Source organism: Mustela nivalis (genome assembly GCF_964662115.1).
Source record: "Mustela nivalis genome assembly, chromosome: 2".
Classification (NCBI taxonomy): domain Eukaryota; kingdom Metazoa; phylum Chordata; class Mammalia; order Carnivora; family Mustelidae; genus Mustela; species Mustela nivalis.
The window spans coordinates 13,019,592-13,045,707 of NC_139021.1; the positions used below are offsets into that span (position 1 = coordinate 13,019,592).

The 26,116-nt window shown below is 48.2% G+C and overlaps 1 long non-coding RNA gene across 9 annotated transcripts in view; it reads right to left on the minus strand.

Moving 5' to 3' along the window:
- LOC309859192 overlaps positions 1–15,001 on the minus strand; it is a 223,321-nt gene extending 208,320 nt beyond the window's left edge. For 3 of the 9 annotated variants that reach the window (XR_014308591.1, XR_014308592.1, XR_014308593.1), the window contains exon 1: positions 14,672–15,001. This is a non-coding gene — a long non-coding RNA (uncharacterized lncRNA). The remainder of the gene's footprint in view (positions 1–14,671) is intronic. The other 6 variants (XR_014308596.1, XR_014308599.1, XR_014308594.1 and 3 more) reach the window with 5 other exon arrangements.
- Positions 15,002–26,116: the final 11,115 nt, after the last annotated feature.

Sequence of the window (26,116 nt, forward strand, 5' to 3'; positions counted from 1 at the left end):
GGGCATGATTCACGGTAGCCACATGGTGGAGGCAACCTAGATGTCCATCAACTGGTGAACAGATGAACAAACCCGTGGTACGTGCATCCAGCAGAAGAGCACCCAGCCTTAAAGCACTGACCCGTGCTCCAACAGGACTTTATGTTAAGTGAGCTAAGCCAGCCCCTGAAGGACAAATGCTGTCTGACCCCCCGTAAGAGCAAGTACCTGGACTAGTCACAGTAGCAGAGACGGAGAGTAGAACAGTGGTTGCTGAGGCCGGAGGGAGGAGGAATCGGGACTCAGTGCTTAATGTTTCAGTTTGGGAAGACGAAGACGCTCTGGAGATTCATGGCTACACACCAATGTGGATGTGCTTAATGCCCCTGAACTGGACACTTAAAAATGGTGAAAATGGTCAATTTCATTATGTGTATTTTACATACATAAAAACATTTAAATGTGAAAACTAAAAAACTAAAAACAAGCTATGCCTCAACGCCCCCACATTTGTCAATGAGGATGGTGATCAGCTCCGTCACCTCAAAGGGTTTGCTATAAGGATTGAGTGAGCCCAGGCCTGCAGGTAGAGCAAAGCGCTTCACAAGCAGGCGCTCAATAAATGAGAGTAAGCGCCCAGCATACAGCAAGAGCCATTCTCCAAGACTCAATCCAGCCCCTCACAAAATGGGGAAGAAACAGACGGGAGACATGAAAGGCTCACTCACTGTGACCCCCACCCAGAAACACCTCTCCCTGACCTTGCCGGCACCATCGGCTAGACTCCAGGATTCCAGGCAGGTGCAGAGGTGGCCGAGATGGCCTCACCTGGTCAGCCCCCCTTCCCCTCAATCAGACACCAGAAACTCTGTTCTTGGGAATCTTGGGGAAGGGGGTAGGGAGCAGGTACAGAGGTCTTATCAGTAAGAGAGCCTCCTCTCAACTCCCAGGTCCACTTTCCACCAGGAATACCAGCAATCCAGGTCAACAGACAATGCAGAAATCATTTCCTATCTGCAGGGCTCACAGTTCTGCAGTCCGATCCTCCTCCCATTCATGTTGGGTTTAAAGAGTCAGAGGTGAGATACGCAGCAGGCCTGGATCCACTTCTTCTCTGCCACCCCCCCTCCACCCCCTAGACGTGCCAGCTGGAGGGCGGGTCCCCAACCACCTCTGGGAGAGCCTGTAAGCTCCCAGGGCCTCAGATGTGGTGCCTGGGAGGCGAGAGGCACGCCCTACATCTGTTCATCTGAACTCAGTTTCCTCCTGTGTCACCTTTTACAGAGGAAGAAACACGCCCAGAGTCGTGAAAGTCATGCATCTACCCTGCAGCAGTGCTGAGGTTCAAGCCAGAGAGTCTGGCGTTAGGGTCCGGGGAGACGGAGGCAGACCGTGAGGTCAGGGACATACAGGAAAATCTGATGCACGTTGTCCCTTCTGCCCACGCCGCCCGAAGCAAAGCTGGGTATAGCGAGGCACTTACAAGGGTCACCAGGAGAGGAAATGGAGGTGGCACCCTTGTTTCCTTGTTCAGAAGTCCGAGGAGACGGTCAGGGAGGAGGAGAGGGCTGAGCCAGACACCTGAGCGTTTCCTCTCCGCTGGCACTTCATCACTGTGCTCGTCACGCCTCCCCCTCACTGCCACCAAGTCCCACTTATAATTAAAACAGGTTTAGGACACAGAAAAAGCAGTAACGGGAAGGCCTTTGCCCTCCATCTCCATCACCCGCGAGAGCTACAACCTCAATTCTTCCCTTTGCTCTCGCGGTCTCTATCCAGAGATTGTCTCATTCAGAACAGACACCTGGGGTCTTGATCTCTAAAATTTACAGCTGAAGTCAAAACTGCCCTGCCCTTTCAGAATACTGCAGAAGAGGAAGGATCGGAAAACGGGAGGGGAATAAAAAGAAACTTCATCTAGGGAAGAGGATTCGTTTTTATATTTCCTGAGGATCTGGAGTTCATGGGTTGGTTCCAAACCCAGTCTTCACACTCTGACCTGGGTTCCCATCTACTTTGTAAAAGTTGTGTGACCTTGGCCGGTCAGGGAACACCTCTGAGCCTCCCTTTGACCCAACTGGAAAATGGGGTTGATAACGGTTGCTGTCACATAAGGCAGTGCTGAGCAATGCATGGGCTGATGCCTGTGACATACCTGGCACTGTGCCCTTCACACAGCGGGTTCAGCTACTGTCCGTGACATACGACTGATTACTACAGATGCTCACCATCAGCCGAAGGAAGGAATTCATGTTCCCACTCAGAGATAAGAAACAGACTCCTAGCCCCTCTATCACAGGCAAACCCATCTCCACCTACTCCACTCCAACCCTGTCCATGACCCCCATCCCCTGACCACGAGGCCTTCCCAACCAACCAGACCTCCACCCACCCAAGTCAGCGGCTCTTGAAGCTTTCCCTTGTGTACCGCTGCCGGGCTTCCTGGGCTCCAGCACCATCCCGTTCGTCTCTGAGAACCACTGTCCCAGCATGTGGACAGTGTCGTCCACATGTGCAAAATCCCATGTGTGTAGCCCCGCACTAGACTCACTCAGTGGGGAGGGTCTCCGAGGGACCCCCGGAGCTCTTCTCAACCGCAGAGCAGCGAGCCTAGCACAGGGCCTATAGTGAGACAGACAGTAAATGCTGGTGACTGAACGCAGCTGTTCCAGTGCAATTTACACACGGAATTCGTTCACACTTACTAACTGCACGAATTAACGTGGGGACGGTTCTGCACGCTGGTGCACCGTCAGGGCTTAGCCCGGTAGGGGGAGGATTTCCTACAGCGATGGCTGCGCTGACAGAACTTTTGCTCTCACTCTGCCGAGATCTCTCAAAGTCAAGGACTAGATCTTCCGTGAAGTAAAACTCTGTAGCCCTGCTCTGCCGCGGCCCTGGAGCCCTGCGTAGTTCCGGGCACAGAAACCTCCTGTGGTCTCCAACTACGTCTTTAATGAATTTTTCCTGCGAGACGCTCCCACAGATAGCCCAGGAAGAGCTGTACGAAGTGGGGCGGGGCTTCTCTCCCCATGAGAGCTGCTTGTTTGTTTCCTTCAGCAACTTTGCTGCGATCGCGCACAGTAAATGAAGAGGGATCTGAAAATCATGCATGTTCCCCTGCCAGAAATTGGCAATGATGAACCCGCCAGGAGGGCAAAAGCCCAGGAGCTGCCGGGAAACCATCATCATCATCATCATCATCATCACGGCCCGGTAACGGCCCACCAACACCATGGCTTCCCATCCAATGGGATACAATAGGATTGGCTTCGTAAAAAAATAAATAAATAAATAAGGCAACCTGTGTCAAGGCAGAGAGGGAACAGGAAAAGGAAGGAAAGAAGCAGTCTAGAATCTAAGAGGCAGCTACTTTCCCAGGCACACGCAGCCCGTCACAAAAGCATGTAAGGGTCTGAAGAAGCAATCCGAAACACCATGGGCAAGCTGTTTTATGGAAGAAACATTTCTTCTCTTCGGAGAGGGGCTGGCCCATTGCTTTCAATCCCAGTCAACAAGGATTGAGGCAGGGAGCACCCACCAGGGTACCAGCACCTCACGCCGGACCGCAAAGCCTGGCACGTCTGTTCACGCAATGGGAGAGCCACAGCTGGGGGGCAGGCTCTTGCACACATCTGCCCCACGTGTGTGTTTTCTTTGGAGACCAAACGGACTTCTGCCTGGAGAGCAGAGCTGGAAGGGTTCCATGTGGGACTGAAGAGGTCATCAGCTGCCTTCCAAACCAGTGAGGTACTTGGACTTTATTCCACAGAGATAAGGAGCTACAGAAGGTTTTGAACAGGGGCAGGGACGAGATCAGAGTGCACTTCGGAGAGATCGGTGTGCTCGTGGTGTCCTGGGTGTGGGGTCTGGGAAGAGCATTCTAGCTAATGCAGCAAAGAGTGCCCTCTTATTGGGTGATTGGCTTTTCCCATTTTTCAAAAGGTAATAGGAAAAACAAAAGGTCCTCTGTGTGGAACGGCCCTTGTGATTTATGGGAGAGCAGCTGGAGCAGACAGAGGCCCCTTCCGGCCCTCACTCCGCCGGGTTTATTCCACGGTCCCACTTAAGTAATGATTCATCCAACCAGGGCGGGAGGCAGCCTTGGGATCACTTCAGCCCATCTTCCCACTTAGAGACAAAGACATTTCCTATCCTTGGGGAGCCTCGCTTCTTATGAAACAGATGAGTGCATCTGGTCCATTAAAAACCCACGAGGCAAAGGCCAGAGTGTCCCGGCGAGGTCTGTACTGAGAGGACACTGCCGCTGGGGACCTGGAAAGCCTCACCCACAGGCCGTGCTTCCACTGCCCCTTTCCAGGCCCACCTTCCCCCCAGAGCACCTGGGAAGAGGAGCTCCGAGGCTGCCTGCTGGCCATAGTCTCCTCGGTCCCCCCAGAGCCAAAGGCGCCATCCCTTCCCTATCACCTCGCTGGACATTCCACACATGTTTTCTCAATCAGTAAGGCATTCCCTACATAGTTACTTGTTTAAAAGGAAAAGCAAAGGGTTTTTTAAACAAGCAAGGGGTGACGAAGGAAACGGAAAATCACCGTCTTCCACCACCACGGCAGCACATAGCAAGTGTCCTTGCAGACACAACTCCCAGACAGCACAATAAGGTTTCCACCTTTTATACCTGAAGGATTCCTGAGACCCTCGACCCTGGTTCTGCAACCATCCCTCCTCTGGCCCAGCACTGAGATCTGACAGCCGGGTCCTGGAACGGCTTCCCGCGAGCTCCCCCCTCGTGCAGCCTGCCCTCCCTGTCTGGGGGGTGCCCCCTCCGTCCCACTTCTGCCCAGAGTGTGCTTTTCAGAGGGCAGGCGAGATCCGGAAACTCCAAGGCTGGAAGCTTGTAATGCCTTCCCGGTTTTCGTCGGAGTACCTGCTGCATGACAAGCAGGCAGTGAGCAGCCCACAGAACCCAGCCCCCATCGGCTCCGAACTACAGGCTGAGCCTGGGCCGCGGGTCAGAAGCCCGGCTTGTCTGGCCAGAGGCAGCTGGCAGATACAGGGCTTAAATGATCCTGAAGGTTAGGAATGACAAGGTTCTTCCCGAGGACTGGCGTCTGAAGACAGATCACTGACAGTCCTGTCTCCCTCAGACAGAAGCAGCCCCCAGCAGGACAACTGGGGGAGGGGGGCCACCAGTCCTCAGCCTAGGGGCCACCTCCTCAAGGAAGCATTTTGCATGCCTGTATTATTCTATTTTTCTATTCCTTAAAAGTAAAGTCAAAGCAGCCTTTTGGCCCTCACCACCACCCCATCCCCGCTTTCCTCCTCCGATGACAACAGTGACTTTGATCTAAGTCCTTCTGGCCCATTCTCTAGACACTCACATCCATCCCCGATTATCCTTAAGGAACACGGAGCAGGAGCTGTGAGTTCTCAAACTGACCAAGGGGTGTGGGCCTCACACATGCTTTCAATTTTACCACATGCTGCCTGCTGGTCCCTCAGGAGACCTCATGCTCACAGCTGAGTCAGGGAACCCTGAGACACACAGCCTCGCCAAGACTTGAGTCAGACTTGCTATTCTGGGCACATTTTAAAATAGGAAAGATGTACCCCCTGGACACCACTCAAATGCCTGTCAGCTGAAAGATGTGTTCCGAACCGGGGGCGTATCCGTGGAACAGAACGGCCGTCTGAACACCAAACTGCAGATATCTGTGGCAGCGTCCCCCACGCATCAGGCTATGCGAGAAAAACCAGACCTGGGGGGGGGGGGGGCTACACACCATCCCAGTCCGTTTATGTGAGAAAGACAAAACTGTAAGATCAGAGAACAATCACTGGTGGTCAGCGGCTGGGCACAGGGTAGCAGACTGACTGCAAAGGGACAGGAGGGACGTCTGGGGGTGATGGAAGTCGTCTGGACCTCAACAGTGTTGACGACACAACAGTGTTACACAGTGTTGTGTGTTTATGACAACGCCCCGTGCGGTTTGCCAAAACAGAGCGAATCCCCTAGACCGACGTCAGACCTCCACGGCGCCTCGCCCCTGACCACGTCAGTGAGACTCAGAACCTCTCCACGTGCACTCGTGCCTCTGCCTTCTTCCTTGAGAGCTGCTTACTGATCTCTTTCACCTACTTTATGATGAGGCTGTTTAGCTCTTTGTTATTGACTTTGAGGAACTCTCCACCCTCTTTATTGCAGCTTTTCTGTGCTTAGACACGCTTTCTTCTTGAATAGCTGGTCACATCCGCCGACGTCTCCTCTCATGTGTGCTCCGCTCCTTCTCTAGTGAACGTCTCCTGGGCCTCCCTGTCTCACCGGGAAGCAGGATTTCAATACTGACCCTTTCACCCCACAGAAACGACCCTCCCATGTTGTTCTATTCATATTTTTTCACACTCCTTACAATAAAGGGGCTCGTCTGCAGACTTGCTTCTTTCTGTGCTCCCCCATACATAATAAACTCCCTGAGAACTGATACCATATCTGTTGATCACTACTGAACATCCAAGGCCTAGAACAATGCCCAGCACACAACAGGCATTCCACAAACATCTGCTGAATAAGAAAGTCAAGAAAAGTTTAACGCAAGTGCCTATGATGCATGGAAACATGCGTCTAGCATGTAATACACACTATACGTAACTGTTAATGACGTATCAGTGTATCACTGTCCCACTGACAGCAGTAAACATCACACCTCTCACCAGAAAACAGCAAATGTGGCTTCAGGGTCAATCTCATGGGCTCCAATAGTTACCTAAAACTTTTTTTTTTTTTTAAAGATTTTATTTATTTATTTGACAGACCAGAGATCACAAGTAGGCAGAGCAGCAGGCGGAGAGAGAGAGGAGGAAGCAGACTCCCTGCTGAGCAGAGAGCCCGATTCGGGGCTCGATTCCAGGACCCTAAGATCATGACCTGAGCCCAAGGCAGAGGCTTTAACCCACTGAACCCCTCCCTAAAACTTGTAAAATACTGAGACGCTCTGATGTAATAATTCTGAGACTGGAGATTTACCAAAAACAACAACATCAACAACAAATATAATACAAAACAAAACAAAAACAAAAAACCCTAAACAGCTTTAACTGAAATATTGAAAAATTTATATATATATATATATATATATATATATATATATATGTGTGTGTGTGTGTATATATATATATATATATAAACAGTCTATTATGGAACTGAGCATCAAAATGAGAAGAATGATTACGTGAGCAATGAAGTTGTCACTGAACAGATATGTTATCAACCAACAAGCACAGACAGAGACTACAAGAGTATTCAGGGATGCTTACACTACCTGACGGTAACTAGGACAAGTCAGGGTGTGACCATATACACCAGAAAGACAACCACAGCGAAAAAGACAAAACAGTAACTGTATTTAACTCAAGAAATTATATTTTCCCCAGATTTTCAAAGATAAGCTCCCCTTCCTTTCACGTGCAGAAAGCCAAATTTCCCATCACAGAGTCTGGAATCTCCAACTCAGTTACCTGCTTCCTGAAATATTCTCCATGTGCATTTGTCATCTCTCTAAATATAAAATCTGGAAAACCACTCCTTGGTTGCAATCCTTGGAAAGCACCCCCAGAGCTGGCAGGACCCGCTTAAGTCCATTTCTGCCTGGTCTTTAAGGCTCTTGAGAGTGCCCCAGCCTCCTGCCATCTCCCCTGGACACACAGGAGCCTCCTCTCTCGGTTCCCCGTCTTCTGGGCCCTTGCTGAGCCCAAAGCCCCCTCACCCCTCTTCCACATACTTGGCTGCCCCCTTTTCATGTTTCTCCTCCCTACCCCAGCAGATATCACCAGCGATCTGCCTCTCTCCTCTGCCGGGAGGGTCCTCACTGCAGAATCAATCTCCTGTACCTGCACTCCCTCACCCACGCACTCACTCCTTCCATCCCCTGAATTCCTACCATGTCCCAGGCACTCTTCTAGAGCCACCCTGTTGGGCAGAAACAGAACGCCAGACATGTGTACTTAGATTTTCTAGTAGCCACGTTTTAAAAAGGTTAAAAGAAACAGGTGAAATTAATTTTAATAATGTACATAAGCCAATACATCCAAAATCTCATTTCAATATATAATCAACATTAAAGAATTCATTAATGAGGTATTTCACATTTTCTTTTTGTACTAAGTCTTTGAAAGTGATGTGTATTTTACACATGCATTACATCTCCATTAAGACAAGCCTCTTCCGGGCGCCTGGGTGGCTCGGTGGGTTAAGCCGCTGCCTTCGGCTCAGGTCATGATCTCAGGGTCCTGGGATCGAGTCCCGCATCGGGATCTCTGCTCAGCAGGGAGCCTGCTTCCTCCTCTCTCTCTCTGCCTGCCTCTCTGCCTACTTGTAATCTCTCCCTGTCAAATAAATAAATAAAATCTTAAAAAAAAAAAAAAAAAAAGACAAGCCTCTTCCAAGTGCTCAGGGGCCATCCAGGCTGGTGGCTACCACCCGGGACAGCAGTTTCAGATGCTTGGGATACAGTACTGAGCAGTCCAGAAGCCTGTTACTAGCAGCCATGCCCAGCACCACAGCCTGGGCCAAGAGCCTGTGATGCTTGCTTGTTTGCCCAGAGGCCCTGGCTTCTGACCCTGTTTTAGGCCCTTCTCAGCACAGTGGGCGAACGGATCGTTTATAAAAGCTCAATCATATCCCATCAGTTCTCTGTCTGAAACCCTTCAATAGCTCCCCTTTCACTGAGTAAACGATGACTTGCTATGTAAGGTGACAGATATTAGCTAGATTTGTTGTGATGCTCATTTCACCAAGGTCAGGTACATCTGAAACTAACATAACGTTTTATGTCAATTACACCTCAGTCAACGAAAGGAAAAAGAAAACAAAACGTCTCCGCAAAGACATGAAGACCATATAAAGGACCCAATGTATACTGTTCTGCCGTCCCGTTCCGCCTCTGTCCTATCCGCCTGGCTCACGCTACCACTCCAGTTCATTCTCAGTGCTGCTCCTCCGTCTCACAGGCTCATCCCTGCTCTCAGCCTCTATCTTGGCTTTCCCCAGGGCCTGGAACAGCCTCCTTTGGACCAGCCTCCTCCACCTCCTTCAAGGCTGCTCCAATGTCAGCTTCTGGACGGAGCATGCCCCACCAGCCAACTTAACACTGCAGCACACCCCAGGCCTCCAGACCCTCACCTGCTCTACCCACTGCCTTAGAACACATTATCCTCTAAAGCACTATTAACAGGACACCTGGGTGGCTCAGTCAATAAGTGTCTGCCTTCCTTCAGGTCATGATCTTGGGGTCCTAGGATGGAGTCCTGCATCGGGCTCCCTGCTCAGTGGGGAGTCTGCTTTATTTGCCTGAGACAGAGAGAAAGCAAAAGAGAGAGGGAGCGTGAGCAAGCAGAGGGAGCAGCAGAGGAGAGGGACAGGCAGGTTCTCCACTGAGCAGGGAGACCCACATGGGGCTTGATCCCAGGATCCGGGGATCATGACCAGAGCCACCAAAGGCAGACGTTTCACTGACTGAGCCACCCAGGTGCCCTCAACATACGAATTTTGGAAGGATGTAAACATTCAGTCCATAACAAATACCATGGAGAAAATAAATCTCAGTAGGGGAAATGAAAGAATACAAATATAGCAACTACCACTTATATAATAACTACCACATGCCAGGCCTGGTGCTAGGCACTTCACGCCCAGCGGGGCCAGAGTCACTCTGCACGGAGTGGGTGCAGTTTCTGCCTCCACCAGTTCCACATCTCCCTCTGAGGACCACCCTGCCCCACCGAGCGTCTTGGACTGGAAAGGACGCTAGAGGAAGGCAGGGATTTTTTTCTCTTTCCTTCCCTGCTGGATCTCCAGCAGTTAGAACAGTGCCTGGCACACGGCAACTGCTCAGCAAATGGACGAACAGATCCATCAGTCTTGAGCTGAGTAGCACAGTGACCAGGCAAAGGGAGTCCTCAAGAAAAATCAGTAACAACCGCTCTTCTGTCTTCGTCAAGAGCTTACTTCCTCTGTGCTAAGTGCTCCGCACCATCCCAGAGAGGGAAAAACCATTCTCCCTGCATCGAGCTGAGAGGTTAAGTCACCTGCAAAAACAGACTGAGGCCTGAGGGGTCCCCCCCCCCCACTTCCCTGTCTTTTTGGAGACCTGCTTCTGCAGCTTCCCTGATTGCTTATCTCTTTCCTACTTACAACAGCCAGGCTTTCACTCAGATGCTTGCAAAGACCTCTAGTGAAGTCACTGCCATCTTGTCATCTGTGTCCCCAGAATGTCACCTTTACATTAAAATGTATTCAGAAACCACTACTCCAAGCAGCCACAGGAAGTAATAAAAACCCAGTAATTGTAGCAGTGATATTAGCTAACTTCTACAGAGGGTTTACTAGGAGCCCAGGCACTCTGCCGAATGCCTGCTGTTCATCCCCGATTTCCTCCTCACACCAACTTGTGAAGCAGGTGCTTTACTGTCCCCATTTTATAGATGACAAAACTGAGGCTTACAGAGGTGAAGTAACTTGCCCCCAAAATAACCCTCTTATAGGCATCACTACCTCTTAGAGGCATTACCCAGAGGCCTCCAGCAGCTACCTGGTTTCCTTCTCTTTCTTCAGTGTTCCTTCCCACTGGGCAAACCCTCCACTTCCCAACACTTTGGGCTGCTTCATCTCTAAGACAATGAAAATAGACTAGGGGCTGCTTGATTCCTTAAAAACAAAGCAGTCCTTGACAGTCACCTGATTCAGATGAGAACCAGGGCTGTGTTTGCCACCAGACAGGTGAAGACCACCGGCCCCTCCTCACCCGGCCCCTCCTCGCGCCACCCTCCCCTGCTCTCAAGCAGCTCATGGTTAAGAAGGGAGGAAGAGGCAGGTAAAGAAGTAATCCTGGGGCTCAGATTACCCACCAGACACCAGCAAAACAACATCCTCTACCTTCACCCCCCCAACACACAAAAAGAGGAAGAGAAAATAAAGGAAAGACAAGTCAGAATTCTGCCACCAAAAATGACTGAGACCATTTTGGCCTCGTGAATGTAAGTCTCCCGTTTTATGACCCACAGTGTCGTTGTTTTTACTGACAGGGTTGAGAGAGGGGCTACCACAATCTTTGGATGGAAGGTTTGGAAGCTACTGCAGTTGCACACATGCAGGATAAAGACAAGGGCTCCGAGCAGTTGCGGGGAATGTGCAGGAAGGGGAAGATTTGCTCAAAGAGCCCTATCTCCCATCTGCTGTGGATGTTGATGGTCATTAAATGCCGGTTACGAAGTCAGGCAGGGTGCCTGGTTGTGGCACTTTACAAATACTCACAGATTCTGCACCATGTCTGAGCTTCCTGTCCGGGCTCCGGGAGGCCTTTGCTCCCCAGGCTCTGGGGCCAGAGCTCTGCAGACACTAAAGGCCTGTCTGAGGCTCCGTGGCCCCACTCAGAGCAGCTCGATCCAAGGGGCAGAAGAGGCAGGCAGCCAGAGCCAGAGGTGTCTTTGTACAAGATGTCAGGATTGGGGCACCTGGGTGGCTCAGTCATTATGCGGCTGCCTTTGACTCAAGTTATGATCCCAGGGTCCTGGGTTCCAGCCTTGTAATCAGGCTCCCTGCTCAGCAGGATGCCTGCTTCTCTCCCCTACCCCCACTCTCTCTGCTTGTGCTCCCTCTCTGGCTGTCTCTCTGTAAAATAAATAAAATAAAATAAAATAAAAAAGATGTCAGAATTTCTATCCTGCCTGAGTCCTGCTGTTCTTGGTCAAAAGCATCCTTTGCATATTCTTTTTTTTTTTTTTAAGATTTTATTTTTTTATTTGACAGACAGAGCTCACAAGTAGGCAGAGAGGCAGGCAGAGAGAGAGGAGGAAGCAGGCTCCCCGTGTACCAGAGAGCCTGATGTGGGGGCTTGATCCCAGGACCCCTGGATCATGACCCAAGCCGAAGGCAGAGGCTTAACCCGCTGAGCCACCCAGGCGCCCCATTCTTTGCATATTCTTAATTTCACTGTCCTCTTACTTCTGGGAGCAGGCCCTGGGCCAAATCCTGACGGCTGTGTTAGTTCCCACCTGTGTGACCTTGAGGCTACTTTCAACCACTCTGAGCTGTGGGTTCCTCACCTACAAAATTCTGGTAATAGTGATAATTTTATATGATCACTGGGAGATTAAGTGAGATAATATATTTAAAGCCTTTAAAACCGATGCTGGCCCATGATAAGAACCTCATCATTGCTAGATACTTTATTATAATCGCCTGGTGAGGTTGTAAGGCGCATACAATCCAAAGAACATGCTTGGCATAATATACAATTTCCTGTTATTATAGGAACTACTATCATCATTATTATTTATTATTATTACTATTGTTATTAGTTCCTTAGATTACTTGGAGAAACAGAAGAGACGGAGGAGGCACCTATCAGAGAACCATCTGAGCTGCATTCTCCAGTAGGCCGAAAATTTCTGAGGCTTACTAGGTAGACTATAGAAGTGGCCATCAGTGGGGCTTATCGATGTTGCTCTGTCGGCGCCCTGGATCCGGGGCTCCTTACAGAGCCGGCATACAGAACAAGGGAGTCCTGGTCTCTTAAAGAGATCACAAACCAGCATCAGGAGAGAAGGAAAAAAAAAAAAACAAATGCAAAGAGAGTGATGTGTCTACAGCCCGCTGTGAAAGGGAATGCAAAATAAGAGACCCAAGCATCCAGGAGGGCATCTGACAAAAAAGAGCTACAGTCAAGTACAGCCTTTAATAGGCCCATGCCACATCGCCAGACAATTCGTTCCGGCAACTATCCAAGGTCCTCGACTTCCTCAGAAAAGGGCTGATCTGCCATTGGTCTGGCCAAATTCAGGGATATGAACACAAAGAAGAAGAAAACAGAAAGGGGTGTCTTATCGTCCAGGAGACTCTTGAGCTGAGCTGTTGGAGAAAAGTGTCCACCCCAGACAGGCAGAAGGTTCCAACCCCAGCCAGCCTGCCTGCCAGCCATTCAAGAAGAAAAAAGAAGCTAAAGCCCATGGGATTGACTGGATGTGGACACGGAGAATTCCTCCGGTGTTTAGACCAGCAATCACAGAGACCAGTGGGGGTCGGAGATCTCAGAACGGAGGAGAAAAAGAACTCCCTCCTTCTAAGCCAAAAAAGCTCCAGCCAGGGACAGAAAGAGCACACCAGACAGCATGGAGGAGGGAGGGAGGGAGGGGAGAGGGAGGAAGAAAGGGGAAAATCCGAAAAAGCAAGCTGATTTGTCTACTCTTCCAGAGAAGCCTGGCTTATGCAGGATTCTGCACTCAGAGTAGGTAAAGCCACAGCAATAAACAGGACCCTTCACCAGACCAAACTACAATGTGACCACATAATAAATCCCCTCTGGGAATTCAATGGGTGCAGCATTAGGGTCGCCCCTGGACCCAGGCAGCCTTTCTCCATCACCAGACCCACACGAGGAATTCCAGTTGGGCCCTCTGCCAACAGCTCAGACCACGAGGCCCGTCCTCACCTCTAAGATGTAACTGCCCTGCAGTCGTGGAGACCGGGCCACGAGGCTTTGCCCAGCCAGCCATTCTGTTTGTCCTTCTGCTGCTTCCAAGGTTTTTCTCCAAGTAAATCTTTCAGGAAGTTCCACTCAGGGTTCAGAGGATCCACACAAGTACCTTTTCCACTGGTTAGAGTTTTAGAAAGATTTGCTGTGACCACAGGACTGTGTCAAATGAACAAGCCTCAACTTGTCAAGGCCAGTATGCAAAATAGGTCTGCAACATCCTATGACTAACAACAGAGAAGATACAGTCCCTGTCCTCCAGGCCCCCGCCCACCCACCACACACAAACACACGTTTTTCTCCAGGCTTTGCTTCCTCCAGCAGCAAAACAGCTCCAGAAGGCAGGGCTCACAGTGGTGGAGTGGGCCAGCGGGGGTTGCCAGCCTCCCTTTGGAAAACACAAGACCAGAAAAGAAAACCAAAACTTCACCCTCTACTCCCTAAAAACCCTCGCAAGTGAGTTCCCCTCTTCTCTCATCTTCTGGAAGGGCCTGAAGCCAGGGACTCCCGTGAACAGAAGAATATTCCATGCTTACAGAGTATCAGGAAAATTCATAGTGTATCCGGGCACGGGACACATGCAGCCTCATGGCTGCCCTTCCTGAAAGTCAATAACCACCCCCAACACTAGCAAGAATAAGAGCATGTTAGTCTAAGGACAGTAAACCCAATTATACCAACAAGCCATCCAAAAAGAATGGCCATGAGAAGGGTGTGGGGACACCCAGCAAATCTGTAAATGCAATGCAAAAGCAGAGAAAGTTTCCAAAAGCAGTTTCTGGGTTTTTGAAAATCATCTGGTGGGGGAAGATAATGGTCAAAGGATGGAGGCAGCATCATACGCTTCACAGGCCGCCAGCTTCTCAAAAGGGTCCTCCAAACCCTATCTGCGACCCCAAATCGGTACTGATTGGAGGAGCTCTATTTTTAGGTGTTCGGTAACAATATACCTTCCATCAAGTGCACAAACCCGGAATTATCTCGTGCATGCATTGTCCATTTGATGCCCCCCCCACCCCGCCCCCCACCAACGCCCAAACTCACCGCCACTCTCCAGTCTGGTGATGAGGAAAGTGCGCGGTGAACAAGCACACCTCCGAATCCCAAAGCCCCTCTCCTCCGTCCAACTACTCCCTGCGCATCCCAACTCGCCAGGCCTAGGCTTGCGAGTTCCCAGAAACGCAGAGGGCGAAATTCTAACTTACTGGAAGGTGGATCCCGCTGTGTCTCGGCAGGTCGCCGGGGCTGCCAACACCCTCTCCGCGTGGAAATCCGCTCGCGGCCCCGGGGGATGTCGGGGTCCGTCCCTGCGCGCGGCCCCTCGCTGCCGGTCCGGGTCCAGGCCGCCCCGAGCCTGCCCAGCCCGCGGGCCCATGTGCTCGGCGGCCGCACGCGCTCTGCCCGCTGGAGCGCGGGGCTGGCGGGCCGCCCGTGACGTCACGGCGGCTCGCGCTCGGGCCGCGGGGGAGGGGGAAGCGCGCGCCGCCCGGCCGGCCGCGTGCGTCCCGGGTCCCCGCGCGCCCGGTGCTCGCGGGCCCCGGCTCCTACCCGCCCCGCGCGCCCCTCCGCCCGCCGCCGGGGCAGCGCGGGTCGCCCAGCGGCCGAGGGCTGCGCGAGGAGGCGGGGCGGGCCTCGGCTGCGGAGGACCCAGGAGACGCTGGGCGGGGGGAGGGGAGCGGGACGCTGGGTACCCGGAGAGGGGGTGGGGGGGAGCGCTCGGCCCCGGCGGGGCGTCCCGGCTGCACTGGCGCCCGGGCCAGAGCGAACCCGCGCGAACCCCGCGGGGATGCCCGCACGCCGGAGCGCCGCGATTTCCGCACTCCCGCTCCCAGCCTTCCTCCCCATCCTGGCGCTCTGGAAGCGGGGAGTCTTCCCACTTGCCGGATGGGGAAGGTGAGGTCTGTGAAATAGAAGGACCAAGATGCCCTGAAAGGGGAGGGGAGACCCCTGTCTCAGCTCCATCCCTAGCGATCCGAGCGCCTCCGTGGGTACCACCCAGCATCCGCGGGCCTGGCGAGGAGGGCACACGCACCTCCCCACCTTCTTGGATCTCCTTCTCCTTCCCCAAAGGCTGAGGTTGGCAAACACCCCCCCACCACCACCACCTCCCCGTAGAGAGCCGCTGTCTGCACCGTTCCCTCCACCATAAAGTATGACAGTCCCCCACCCCCATCCCCCAGTGCCCAATAGTCCCTCCGAAGGAACTCCGGAGCGCAGGCCTTTTTGTTTTCTCCTCGTTATCCCCGGACTGGACCGATGCAAGGAGCAGTCTCTTTTCAGTTGATCATTTATTGAGCACCTACGGGGAGCCGAAGCCCTGCGAGGTGACGGGGAGAGTCTCAAAGACCAGTTGGGCACAGACCATGGAAGGTCACAGTCCGGTGAAAAGATGGACGCAAGTAGGTGATTTCGGTATTATGGAAGCTAAGGCTTCCCCCGTCTCTCCACCCAATGCCTACCCTGTATCATTTCTACCCACACACTCCTCCCTCCCTCTCGTGTCATATTGTTCTATTTCCATAGCTTCTTCCCGACGTGAAGCGTTCTCCTCTCTTGGAAAAGGAAAAAAAAAAAAAATGTTCCGTTGATGCTTGCAGACTTCCCGCTACACATACCCGTTTATAATCACGAAACAGTGATTTGGGCCTGGCGCCTTTGGGAGCTGGACGCGTGTCCAGGCTGTGGTGGTCAAACTTCTGCACCCATCCTGTAGGAGCTGTGCGAACTTAGCCCTCTGATTGCCTAAATGTTCTCCCAGGAACCAAGGTCATCACCGGGGAGGGGGCGGGGGGGGGGGGCATAGTTGCCTGCTGGATGCTCCCAGGCCTCGGGAGACCCAGCTTCTAAAGGCAACCTCAATTCCCTTCCCGGGTCAGGACTGTGGCTACAGATCCTTCCCTTTGCTGCCTACCCTGGGGCCTCTCTGGGCTGAAAAGACACCTTGCCCTAGGACTCCTTCAGCCTTGACCTTGACTCTGTGTGCCCTCTCTGAATACCCAATACACTAATCCTGGGCTCACAATTTTCCTTTTTGAAAATTCTTCTTTAAAATAAAAAAAAAAATTGTTTTTTTCAGGAAAATACAAAATATTTCAATATCCCTACTTTAAAAAATTAACTTTTTAATTTTTTTATTTAAATTGAATTTAATTTACATATCCTGTATTATTAGTTACAGAGGTAGAATTTAGTGATTCAACAATTACATACGACACCCACAAAATTAACTATCTTTTACATTTTGGTAAATTTGCCCCCAATTTTTTTTTTTAAATCATTTGTTTTTGCAAAAGTGGTACAGAATATGTGCATTGTAAAAAATTGAAACTAATGCAAGATAATACAGTAAATAAAAGGAAACCAAAACTTTAGCAGCTAGAAATAATTTTCATGAATAGTAGATAAATCCCAGACATTTATCTTTTATGATATATATATATATATATAATAAAAAAGCAGGGTTGACAGAAGAATAGATAGATTAAAAAAAAATCTATTGCAAAATATTAATACCTTAAAGTTGCTGTTTTCAAATTTAAGGTATTTTACTTCCTCTTAATAGAAGAAAGGGAAGCTGATAGGAAGCTGAAAGAATTACTGGAACATTGTCAATGTTTCTTTACCCCATGAGAGATGTTTTTTCCTAAATAATTCTACAAAGATTCAGAAAAGCAATGGTGAAAAACGAGAAGAGAGTGAATCCGGGTCTCTCCATTTTACAGAGCAGGCAAATCCAGGACGTCAGCACATTTCCTCTCACCTTCCCTGACTTCGGCTCCTTTATCTGTGCCGCTGATACTCCGTGGCCTCCCTCTAATTTAGAACTGTGATGCTCCATGGCCGGTTAGTCTTGGGTCTATAATTAAATAATCTCATGCTCACGTCCAGTCCTTTGCTTTTCCACATCCGCTTCCTCGTCTACAAAATCATCCACTTGTTTATCACACACTACAGAGCTCCTAGTGTGTGCCTGGCACGCCCTAGTCCCCGGGACTCTAAAGCAAGGTCCCTGCTCTCCAAGGGCTTAGGTTCCAGTAAGAAGAGGTGGACAAAGAAGCCAATAACCAAGACAGTTTCAGCAGCGATAAATGCTACTGAGACAGAACAGCTAGGTGAAAAGCGGCGAGGGAAGAGGAGGGGAACTGACTCTAGATAGGAATCTGACCAAGAGGCCAGATGTGCAGACTGGAGAACGTGCCCCTGGCCTGGGGAATAGTTAAGAGCAAAGGCCCGGAGCCACAGGAAAACAGGATCATCAATCATTTCACAAAGGCTGTCGAGTCAGACAGGGAAACAGTGGCCGGCGGTCATCCTTTTCTATCAGGTCAGGAGTCACGTGTCTTCAGCTCGTCCTTCTCTCCCAGCACACACTCTGTAAATACAGGGAGCCCCCAGGAGTGAATGAATGCACGGCCATCCTGGGTCCTGAGATAGGATGAGAGGGCAAAGTGCCAGGTGCAGCAGAAGCACAGAGGGGAGCATCTATTTGGCACAGGCTGAGAAGACTCCCTAGGGAAAGTGGTTACTGAGGCAAAATTTGAAAAACAGATTAGAGTTGCCAGTCCGACGAGGAGGAGAATTGAGGGCATTTGAGCAAAGGAAAAGACAAGTACACTTATGGGTTGGACAAACTATAAGCAATTGGCTACGGCCAGAGGATAAAATCACTGTTGGAGTGGAGACCTGGGGATCTCAATCAGTTGAGTGTCCAACTCTTTTTTTTTTCTTTTAAGATTTATTTGTTTATTTATTTATTTGTCAGAGAGAGGAAAAGCACAAAGAGAGGAGCAGCAGGCAGAGGGAGAAGCAGACTCCCTCTGAGCAAGGAGCCTGCTGTGGGACTCGATCCCAAAACCCTGGGACCATGACCTGAGCTGAATGAAGGCAGACACTTCACCAGCTGAGCCATCCAGGCATCCCTGAGCGCCCACCTCTTGACTTCAGCCCAGATCATAATCTCAGAGACCTGAGATTGAGCCCCACAAGTTGATAGCCTGCTTAAGATTCTTTCTCTCCCTCTCCTTCTCCCCCAACCCCCCCCATCTCTAAAAACAAAACAAAACACTGTTGGTAAAGTGTGAAAAGGCAGTGAAGACAGAGAAGGGTACACCAGATTCTGAGGAGCCTTGAGTGTCCTTAAGAAAAGGGAAAGCCCCCAAGGACCTTTGACCAGGCCTGAGACACAGCCTGTCTCCCTGGGTGGACAGACCACACTCGCTGTCCTTCAGAGAACAGATTTCAGGGGGCACCTGACCAGAAGCAAAGACAGAGATTAGGAGGTAGCAGCAAAAATCCCAATGAGGAAAGGATAAAATCCTGGATCAGAGCAGTTGCCTTAGGAATGGAGAGGAAGGGATAAATGCAGAAGAACATTTAGGAAGATAAACCCATTAGATGAAGCAGTTGGGGGAGAAGGGGGAGGGAAGGAGGAATCACGGGGGAGGGCAAGGTTTCTGGGTTTGGTAGGAGGGGGCTGATGGTCCGTTAATTCCGATGGGTCATACGCGGAATGGATGCAGATTTGAGTGGGGAATTGGGGTGCCCTCGGTTGGGGACTGGTTGACTTAAACGAACCTTTGGGTCTTCCAAGTGAATGTCTTCCACATTCATGGAAGGAGTCTTGGCAGGAGGTAGACATTGAGCAGTCACCAACATATAGAACAGTGGCTGATGCGTTGGACAGGAATGAGCTCACCCAGGCAGGAAGTGTGTTTAGTGGGAGGACCAGGGATAGAACACTGAGGAATGAGCATTTATGGGGCAGAAAAAGATAGAGGCTGCTTCTGTTCAGAAGGCTCTCTGTAAATCTGTGATTTGAGGTTTGGTCCTCTGCCTTCTGCCCAACTCCACAGCCCCGGACGGTCCTTAAGACAGAACCACCCCTTTGCTGAGGCATGAGACCCCTGAGTTCTCTTCTCGACGTCTGTCCAGTGATTAGGGTCGTTAGGCTCACCCATCTATATCCTTCATGCTCACAGCCTTTGCTCTGGAATAGGCTTTTCTCCCTTCCTTCTGGATTCTGCAACAACCCATCTGGTCCCTCTGACTTCACATCTCTGTGCGTTGATAGGCTCCAAGTAGTGTCTGTGGATCTGCTTTATGAAAACCAGGTTTTCTCTGCCCTTGCCCCAGCTGCTTACTATCTAATTGTCCCATCTCCTTAGCTTTTCCTCTTTCCTAGAATATTCATCTTTAGAGCTCAGCTGTGCTCTGTTTTTTAGCCCTGTGTCTAGATTTCTGTGTCCTCTTCCCCAAGGCACAGAGATCTACCAGCCTGTGTCTCCTGCTTGTAGGACTCACGCTTATGCTGGCCCCAACCCTGACTGGCAACCTCCAATAGCTGGTGAAGAGGTCTCACCTCCCTCCTCAGCTTTTGAACAGCCCTCAGGTAGAGACTCTGCTATAATAACACTATTCACCAAGTCAGACCAGCAAGCTGACCCAGAAAGCTCATCGTCTTGCCGAAGCTCAATCGGCAAGTGGCAGAGCCAGGATTTGACACTGAGCGGACTTACCTGGGTCTCCTACAGCTCAGCTGCCCCCAGAGGAAACGAAGCCAGGACTGGCTGTATTTTAGGCAACAGAGACAAAGCCAGTAGACTCTCAATTCACCAACACTTCTAGAACCACACTGATCCTCCCTCTACATGGAGCCCTAGAAAGAATGTGTGATTTGAGGTCAGACAGACCTTGGTTGGAATCCAGTAGCTTCAATGATACTCTAGACGACTGACTTAATCAAAGTCTCAGATTTTAAAAAATTTACTATTTTTAAATATTATTATTTTATTATTTTTAATTTATTTTAATTTTATTCATTTTTGAATTTATTTTTCAAGGTTTTATTTATTTCTTTGAGAGAAAGAGCACATGCTAGAGCCAGGGAAGGAGCAAAGGAAGAGGAGGAGGGACAAGCAGACTCTACGCTAGCAAGGAGCCCAACATGGGGCTTGATCCCAGGACCCTGACCCAAAAACCAAGAGTCAGATGTTTAACCAGGCACCCCTAAACTTATTTTTTTAATTGTGGTACAATCGACTTAACATAAAATTTACCCTTTTAACCATTTTTAAGTGTCCCATTCAGTGGCATTAAGCACATTCACATTGTAGTGAAACCATCAGCATCTCCCAAGCCCTTTTGCACTTAAAAAACTGGAATTTTATAGTCATCAAGCGCTAACTCCCCATTTCCTGCTCCCTCTGACCCTGGGAACCACCAAACTACCTTCTGTCTCTGTGAATTTGATGACTCTGCGTATCTCATATACGTGAAATCATACAATGCTGCTATGTATATGGTGTGTAACTATCTCTTTAAGACCCTGCTTTCAACTCTTTAGGTATCTATCCAAAAGTTCTGGATCATATGGCAGTTCTGGTTTTAATTTTTTTTTTTTTTTTTTTTTTTAGGAACCACCATACTGTTCAGATGTCTTAAATGAACTTTTATTTTTGAATAATACTAGATTTTGAGAAAACTTGTGAAATAGTACAGAGATTTCTTGTATATCCCTCACCCACGCCCTATTATTATTAACATTATACATTATCATGGTACATTTGTAAAAACTAAGAAAACAACATTTGTACCTTCCTATTAACCAAACTCCAGATTTTATATGAATTTCAACAGTTTTTCCTTTAATATGCTTTCCTGACTCAAGGATTCCATCTCCAATACCACGTTCCATTTCTCTTTAGTCTCTTGTCATCTATGACAGTTTCTTAGATGTTTCTTGTTATTCGTGACATTGCCAGTGTTGACAATCATTGGTCCAGAATTTCATTTTGGTTTATCTGACGTTTTCCTGATGATTAACAATGTCTCAGTTTTTCATCAGTAAAATGGGAACTAAGATGTTATTCAACATGTTATCTGTAATGAAACGATCTATCCCAGCTGTAGACTTTGCTGCACCAACATTAACCTCTGGATCTCCTGCGACACTAAATCCAACCACTTTTTTAGAATCTTATGAACTTTGATCAAAACAGACCACTTAACTGCATTTGAATGCAGTAGTTTAAAACCCTTCTTAGCAGAGCAATGTAAATCGATCCTGCAATCTTATATCACCTCACACCTACTAGAATGGCTATCATCAAAAAGACAAGAGATGCTGGTGAAGATGTGGAGAAAAGGGAACATTTGTGCATTATTGTTTTTAAAGATTGCGTTTATTTAATTGGCAGAGTTCACAAGTTGGAAGAAAGGCAGGCAGAGACAGAGTGTGGGGGAGCAGATTCCCTGCTGAGCAGGGAGCCCGATGTGGGGCTCGATCCCAGGACCCTCAGATCATGACCTAAGCCAAAGGCAGAGACTTAACCCACTGAGCCACCCAAGCACCTCAACCTTTGTGCATTATTGACAGGAATGTAAATTGGTTGTATGGGAAAGAGTATGAGGTTTCTCCAAAAAGTAAAAATAAAACCACTATATAATTCAGTAATTCCACTTTTGGCTGTCTAACCATAAGAAATGAAAACGGAATATTGAAAGAGATCTCTGCACCCTCATGTTCATTGCAGTATTCTTCACAACAGTCAAGGTGAGGAGAGAGCTTAAGGGTCTATCAATGGATGAGTGGATAAAGAAGATGTCAGGGCGCCTGGGTGGCTCAGTGGGTTAAGTTGCTGCCTTCAGCTCAGATCATGATCTCAGGTCCTGGGATCAAGTCCCACGTCAGGCTTTCTGCTCAGCGGGGAGCCTGCTACCCTCTCTCTCTTTGCCTGCCTCTCTGCCTACCTGTGATCTCTCTTTCTGTCAAATAAATAAATAAAATCTTTAAAAAAAAAAAAAAAGAAGAAGATGTCACACACACACACACACACACACACACACACACACACACACTGGAATGTTATTCAACCATGAGAAATAAGAAATCCTGCCATTTGCAACAATAATGGATAAACCATGAGGCTGATTACTCCAAGTGAGATAAGTCAGATAGAGAAAGAGAAATATTCTATAATATCACTTACAAGTAGCATTTGAAAAGGCTGAACTCATAGAAACTAAGAGTAGAGTGGGGGTTACCAGGAGTCGGGGGTGGGAGAATTGGGGAGATGCTGGTCAAAGGGTACAAACTACAATTAGAAGATGAGTAAGTTCTGAGCATCTGAAGCACAACATTGTGATTATAATTAACAATACGGTATTATATGCTTGAAAGTTGCTAAGAGACTGTATCTTATGTTTTCTTACCACAAAAAAGAAATGATAATTATTGGAACTGATGGAGATATTAGCCAACACCAGGGTGGTGACCACATTGCAATATACAAGTTGTCAAGTCAACACATTATACACTTTACGCTTACACAGTGTTTTATGTAAATTATATCTCAATTTAAAATAGACACTGGGAGGGGCACCTGGGTGACTTAGTGAAGCATCTGCCTTCAGCTCAGGTCATGACTGCAGTGTCCTGGGATCGAGACCCCTTTGGGCTTCCTGCTCTATGGGGCATATGCTTCTCCCTCTCCCTCTGCCTCTGCCCCTTGCTTGTGGGCTCTCTTCCAAGTAAATAAATAAAATCTTTTAAAAAAATAAAAAACAAACATATAATGGGAAGAATTTCCTCTTTCCTAAATTTCACCGAAGGATCTGTTTATGTAGGTGTTGAATCCCTCAGAAGACTCTGTCTGTATTTTGAGATAATAGCTGATCAATGAAAGTGAGGAGGAAATGTGTGCATTTATTTTCCTTCTGGAGAAGTAGTTGACTTAGGAGTTGGTTGAGAATAGGAGCTCTGGAGTCAGATGAACCTGACTTTAAATCTTTCAGCTGCGTGACATTGGGCAGATCCCTCAGGTCTCAGTGCTGCTATCTCTTCATCTGTAAAATGGGTCCAGTAAGGGTACATACCTCACAGGATGGTTGAAAATGGAATGAAGCAATTCACAGGTAGCACCGGGCCTGGCCCTTTGTAGGTCCCTAAAACATATTAGGGCTTGTTATCCCGATACAAGTCATCACACAGGGCTCATTGAGTATCTTTATCGTGTTTGGGTTTTTTTCTGGTTAGTAATATACAAATGAATATGTATTATAAAAAAATTGAAAGCATGGAAAAATGTGAAGAACATAAAAATTGTCCATCATGTCACTATCTGAGATACCTATTAACATTTTGACTTATATTATCTCAATCTTTCTTAAATATGTGCTAAATTTGAACATATAAATGCACATTTGTTTCATTTCTTCAAAGTTTAATATATCGTTTATGCTCCTTTGTAACCTGCTTAAATTCATCTTCATATCCTGATCATCACCTTATTCAATATTCATCTCTGGATTCAACATTTTTTAGTAAATATGATCTAAATCCTCGCTTCATCATGCACTAGGTGTCTATACCAGCATAACAGGTGTAGCCACTTCTCTCTCCCTGACTGGAGAGAATGCCAGCCAATTGTTCTTCATTATGTAGAGAATGCACATTGAAACCCTGAAACATGAGTCCCGAGGGAACCCTCCAGTCCCTTCCACCTGTTCCAAGTACTGGGGTAGACTTGTGATGTCATCGAGAAGGAGGGTTTTGGAAACTCCACCCGCTGGGAAATTGTTCTTCAGGAAGGTTTTACCTCTGAGCTGACAAGCCTCCTTCCTTGCACTCCCAACCGAAGCATCTAAATCTTTTCTTGGGGGAGAAACATTCCAGTTTAATGAAAAATAAACAAATGCACAGAAAGAAAGAAACTGCAAAAAAGAAGGAAAGAAAGAGTTGTGTCCCATTTTTGTTCTTACCGCATGTTGGATCACTACCAAGAATGAATACGCACATATGTTTACCAGCTTATTGCATGGGTTCGTGAGCATAGTTTTCTCAGACCCACTGCCTGTGTTTTTCTGGAGGTGTTCTTTGACTTTGTGGGATTTGTTTTCAAAATCACCTTCCTTTTGTCCCTCCTCCTTTCTTTCCTTCCTTCTTTCATCTCCTCTTTTTCTTCCTTCCTCCCTTCCTTTGTTTCTTCTAAAAGCAGCTCACTATAAAAAAAAAAATCAACAAATATATCACCCAGCAGAAATACCTTTGTTTAACTGTGTTATAGATATCCTTCTCAGACACACACTCACACACACACACACACACACACACACACACTCACACACCTGCATTTTCCTTCAGGAAAATAGAATCAAAGGATACCTCATTTGCATTCTACTTTTGCCAGTTAATAACATAACATAATTGGCTTTCCACAACAGCACAAACATTTCAGCAACATTATTTTTTAATAATCCTGTAGCATTCCATTTTAAGTTTGTGTCATATTTTACTTAACTGGTACCTTATTGCTGGAAATTCATCTCACTTGCAAATTTTTGTTATTAAACACAGTAATGCTACAAACATCCTTGTAACTAAATCTTTGCATGTGTCCTTAATGATTTCCTTAGGGTAAAGTCTTAGAAGTGATTTGTGGCATATTAACACTTCATTTTCTGCAAGGAGTTCTCCATGATCTCTTACTTGCCTTTTCTTTTGGTTAGTAATAGGTTGTTTTATAGTCTTAATTTCAGTAAGCCCATATCTACCAGTTCTTGAATTTGGGGTGTGTTCCTCTTGGTTTTTTGTTGAGAAAGTCATTATTTACCTTGTGCTCACGCTCCGGGGGGGTGTGTTTTAGTTGTTGTCTCAGTATGTGTTGCACAGACCATGGCTCTGAGCCTGTCATTCTGTTTCCCTTCCTGGTGATCAATTCAGGAGTGGATCGGCTGATTCATTCCAGACAACAGAATGCGAAAGGCGAGCATTGAGTAACCCAAGGGAACAGGGAACCTAAGCAAGATATCATTTCTCCTCCTAACTTAAAAAAAAGAAGAAGAAGAAGAATGTGTTTCTTTGTTGTTGAGACAGTGGTTACCCACCGAAGTGCTTTCAGCTGCAGATAACAGAAAATGGACTACAAGTAGTTGAAACAAATAAGGGTTTATATTTCCTACTAACCCATAGTCGGGAGGCTATTCAGTATTGGTTCAGAGGCTCACTGGGGGCTCTCAGGTGGCTCTTGCCACCATGGGCATCACATGTGTGGCTCAAGCAGAGCAACGTGAAATGAACAGCATCAGCCAGGCCTGTCCCTTTGACCAGAAAACATAAATGTCTTCCCTGCTGCCGTTGTTGGACCTCTAGTCTCATGGGCTGGAACTGTCACGTGGCTCCTGCTGACGGAGAGTGAGGCTGTGAAGGCAAGCATTGGGTTTCTCCAACCTCGGTAGCAAAGGCAGCCAAGTAGGAAGGAATTAGGAACTGGGTTGCGTTAACCAACTAGCAGAGTTTGCCTCAGCCAGTCTGAGCTGAGGTTTCTGTTGTTCGGAAAACATCTTCCATAGAAGACCTGATTTTTTTTTCTCTTTCCAGTTGTTTTAACAAGTTTCCCCTTTTACTCCCAAACTCCTTAATCCATCTGAAATTTCACTTCATTAGATTCTAGAATTCTGAATCTCTCCTTGCAGGAGAGAATAGGAAACACACTAGTACCTTGGAATATGAAAACATACATAGACACAGCAAAACCTGCAAAGTAGCCTGGACACTGATGTCCAGAAGTCTGTGCTGAAAAAACGGTCCCTGGTCTCACCTACCAGGTCAGAAGAACTCAAGGAGATCTGTTGCCGAATTTTGTCCTGGACGG